The 5,000-nt window shown below is 39.5% G+C and overlaps 1 protein-coding gene across 1 annotated transcript in view; it reads right to left on the bottom strand.

The window, feature by feature from the left end:
• Positions 1 to 5,000, bottom strand: part of LOC143036721 (uncharacterized) — a 45,258-nt gene that overhangs the window by 63 nt on the left and 40,195 nt on the right. The window contains exon 5 of the transcript XR_012967398.1: positions 1 to 1,498. This exon is cut by the window's left edge and continues 63 nt beyond it. The gene's annotated coding sequence lies outside the window, so the exon portion shown is untranslated. The remainder of the gene's footprint in view (positions 1,499 to 5,000) is intronic.

The raw sequence follows: 5,000 nt of genomic DNA, 5'->3' as shown, positions 1-5,000 counted from the left end.
CACACAGTCTGGTGACCACAAATACTCAACCTGGTGCTCGAGAGCACCTCAATGGCTGCTCAGAACTCAATCCTAGGTGTCTTCAGCGTGGTCGGTAATATATAATGGTGGTTTAAATTCAAGTCACTGCAAATTGCAAATATGAGATATAAATCAAAATATTTTACACACCAAGAAAAAAAAGCTGAGTGCTCTCTAGCTCACGGCTGACAAGCGTCTCGCGCCCAGAATACGCGGGAAAACATAAATCCATTGGCAGGGAATAGGAACATACTATACCCGTTGCACTGAGAACTGGCCGTTAGGGCGGAGCACTGGGAGTTCCCCTGTGGTGCCACATCTGATTATTTCATAATTTTATTTTATTTTATAATTCTATTTTATGATTTTATAATGTTGCCACATATGATTATATTATAATTTTTGTCACACACCACCACTGAGGTAAAAATCAAAGCAATGTTTTCTATACAAAGGTTTCGTTTCTTCGAGTGTAGACATGGCATGTGGAAAAGAGAGAGCAACGTTGCCGCTACATCTAATCTCTGGCCCCGCCCCCCTCACACTGCATTCAGAAAACATTGCATCCACACGCACGTTCTCGCCATGGATGCCCATGTGTGGCAACACCGGGAAATCTAGCCCCGCCTCATCGGTCATTTCTCCTTGCGCTGACTATAACTGAACCCGCCAGGTGGCTTTGTAAAGTTACATCTATACATCTTTATATGGTGCCACGATCACAACACATTACACGATATTACAAACACAATATATTCTGTACACCCCTACTACATGCATGATTTCAAGAATCCTTATGGGCATAAAAGGAAAATTATTCTAGTTGAAAGCAAATTGAGCAATTTCAATCTTAAATGGCTAATTTTTTTATTTCTTAATAAATTTGGTACACGGTAGTTTTAGTTATGTCCATTGTTATGGGAGAGACAGTGTTTCGTTATAATCTTGCGGTGGTATGTCATCTCTGAAGCCGACTTCGCGAACGCCAGTTCCAAGTTCAAAACTAAACTGTCTTGGTTCAGTATGTCAAACGGATTTTTTTTACTGAAGACGAAATCTACGTAAATTAATTTGAAAATATTACTAGAATCATGGGACTAAATTATTAGTGTTTTCCTAATCATATAAAAAAACATTTACAGCTATGTACACAAAATGAACCCTGTTGAACATTTCTCGTTTAACCTCCATCTGTACCTGAGTGATATTTGCGTTCTATCATCGCCAACAGTAGTCCATATTGTCCCGCAATACCCAGTCGGTGGTGAAGAGATAAAACGAGTCTGTGAGGAGTTCGACCGAACCCAGTAGTCATACATTTGCATGGGCGCTCGCTTGACTAGGCTCGTTTGAAAGCGTGATCCGACCAACTCAGGATAAGACGGTTGGAAAACCTCTAGACTAGTTCTAGCGTGAAGAAGGCGTTGGATTCACACCCGATTCTTCTTCTCCGGCAGTGTTGCGCTGTATTGGTGATCTGAAATTACATATATAATCTGAGCAGGTGTGATAAATCTCACGAATGTAGCCTAGGTTAGACAGTAAAAACTGTATAGAGGGTATTTGGTTGTCGAACACGTTGGTTAAACCCCAAATACCCCGTTCACACATCACTTTAAACACGTGTCTGTCGAACCGCGTTCGACGAACCGTTAGACTCTGTGAACCCCGTCTAAGTAACCATGAAAGGCCTTATAATATTATACTTGGAAGCTGGGGCATAATTCGAATGTAGAAATGATTTGTAGGAAAAAATAGAGGTATTTAAGGAAAAGATGACAAATAATTTTTTTAGAACGGATTGAAAAATGTAGAGAATAGATGAGGATGATGAGGAAAAAAATATTAAGAAGAATCAAAGGAACAAAATAATAATAATAATAATAATAATAAATAATTAATAATAATGATAATTAATAATAATAATAGTTAATAATAATAATAATAATAATAATTAATAAATGATGATTCCAGGAACAAGAGTAGGCAAAAGAAAAGAAAGAAGAAATTCGTGACACCAGAGGAAATATGGTGAACTGTGCACGGCCATGGGTGCATGGGATAAAAAATTGTTGGAGAAAACAATTATAAGCAGAGCTGGGCACGTTCCTCGATGCGTTCCTAGGTGCATTCCGCTTTAGTTTGGCCGCGGTTAGCACATCCAAACTATTAAAGCTTAAGAGACAGTTTCATACCGAAATAAAAGTCCGGTAGGCTACATACTATACCACATCCAAAGGGTAGATCACATAATATGCCGGCACCTATACCTGTATTGCTTTAATAGTTTGGGAGCGCTAACCGCGGCCAAACTAAAGCGGAACGCACCGAGGAACGCGCCCAACTCTGATTACAAGTGTGGTTAAGGTGTGAGATCACGGGAGAGAAGATAAGAGATTAGTAAATTGGTTTTGAGGATTTGAGGACTGAGGATATGTCCAGAGGCAGATAAGCGAAAAAGGCGGGAATGGAATTTATGATCTGGTCTATATGAGCTTACAGAAGAGAGGGCTGGACTGACGAGGGGTAGAATTATCATGAGATATGCAAGATGAAGAGAAAGCTCTTAATAATAATAATATAATTATAATAATAATAATAATAATAATAATGATGATAATAAAAATAATAATGATAATAATAATAATAATAATAGCAATAATAATAATAATTTATAATAATAATTAATAATGATGATAATAATAATAATAATAATAATAATAATAATAATAATAATTATTTTATTTGGCAAAGAATCAATATACATGAAGTGCAGATAATGACAAGAAAACATAGTTCGAAATAATAATTGCAAAATTGCCGAGGATAACACAAAAAAACATGTACGCTTATTTCCACTGTGGAAGTGAAGGGTTTGTGTGATAAATGGAATATAGTTGAACCCACGCTTCTGTATGGAAGTGAATTGTTGAGATATGTGTAGGTTGTTGGAACTAGGTAACAATATTACGGAAGCTGGATCAGTCGAGGATGGTGTGTAGTGACAAGAATCGACTAGACAGCAAACAGAAACGAATCAGTTTCGAGAAAGTGCTGAGATAGTATGGGCATATTAAAAAAGAATGGAATGAGTGACTGGTAAAAACAAATTACAAATCAGCAAACGTGTTAGAAAAGAGAGGAAGATGGAAGGAAAGGATGAATGAGCAACTGAAGAAAGGGATAACGATGGAAGAGGCAAATATGTTGTTACATGTCAAGGTTGAACAGAGGAAAGAAGAGTAGGAATACAGGAGACTGTATTTAACTCTTTAACCCCCAGGAGTCCCAACTAGGCTGGATAGAATCGCATGACGTTAGCCAAAACAAAGCCTTTAAAGGCACTGGGGGTTGATGTGTTAAAGGGTGTTTGCATAGAGTTAAAAAAGGGGCAAGGTGTCCATATGTTTTCCTTTCGCAATGTATATAGTACGAGGAGGTACACTCCTCCCTCCTCCTTCTTTTTCGGCTTTGGGGCCAGAGTGGGCAATGGGTTGGCAACCCTCTTCACGGGGGAAAATCTCACTATAGTTAAATATATATGTTATCACTCACATATATAAACAGGCAACAAAGCATGAATATACCTTCACACGGACGCGCGCGCGGTCACACACACACACACACACACACACACACACACACACACACACACACACACACACACACACACACACACACATATATATACGGGTCCGGGTTCGAATCCTGCTCAGGGCTGAAAATAATTTCAGTATCGCTGCGATTCGAGTCGTTACTCCAACTCTCGTGGGCGGGGAGCTGGGTGTGTGTGTGCGTGTAAGGTCAAAGCATTACCCATAGATCGGTCATACGAGCTCTGAGCTCTCTTTCGTGAGGGAAATAGCTGTCGATCACGAGTCCAACACGTGATCCAAAGACCAAGGTGAAAGACCAAGGTGAATACACACACACACACACACACACACACACACACACACACACACACACACACACACACACATACGGCTTACTGGTGCAGTGGTTAGCGTTTCGGAGTCGAGGACCCAAGTTCGATCCACGCTCCATCCCTCCACCCCTCCACCTCCCACCCCAGAGATCGCTGGATCCACCGCCACAAACCAAGTCGAACGAAGTGGAGTGGTATATTCTTGACCAAATCTTCCAAAGTCCTGCGCATCCCTCCCGTCTTCGTTTACCTCCTGTCTGTTCAAAGTTTCTCATCAAAAGAAGGTTTTCTGTTGTGCCACAAGGAAAACCAGAGGACGATGAAAGAAGCCGAAAGAGACGAAGTATTTGAAGGATGTTAAGAAGTACAAATGTTCATACAGATAGACTGATTCGTGGAACAACACGGAAGAAGAAATAATACAACCGGACGATATCAGCGAGTTCATAGCTGAAATTCACTGATGGAAGCATCTACACTGTGTCCCAGTATCGAACATGCATATCTGTTACACTTTATACTGTATTATAGTTAGGTGTATGCACGAAAGAATACAAAGAGTAGGAAACAGATTCGACCCCAGTTTAGAAGACAAAACGTATGAGTAGAGATTAGAAAGAAAGATGACACAACTACGTTGTTTGGACAAATGGAAAGAGTGACCTAGTTCGAGACAGAGGGTCTTTTGGTTTGGGAAACATCTGAAAAAGATTTCGTGCCAGATGGATATAATGAAACAATATTCCTTAGAGGTGCGCCAACATGTGAAACAAGCTAGAGAAACAAATACTTAAAAATATGGTTTAAAAAAAAAAAAAAATAACAGACGAATAAAAGGCTAACTTTGGTCGATGGAGACAGTGCACAGTAAGAGTAGCTCCTTTCCTATACATTACATTTTAGGACATATAGAGGCATATGCTGTCAATTGCATGCTCGCGCACACATACATTCACATACATACACAATGCATATATCAAACAAAAGTACATACGAACATACGTGCAAAGATCCATACATACATACATGCATAAATATGTACCCACACACA

Source organism: Oratosquilla oratoria, chromosome 21 (assembly GCF_046742065.1).
Source record: "Oratosquilla oratoria isolate Oo_2021 chromosome 21, ASM4674206v1, whole genome shotgun sequence".
Lineage (NCBI taxonomy): Eukaryota > Metazoa > Arthropoda > Malacostraca > Stomatopoda > Squillidae > Oratosquilla > Oratosquilla oratoria.
The sequence above is the reverse complement of the archived record's forward strand: the minus strand, read 5'-3'. Positions and strand labels throughout refer to the sequence as shown.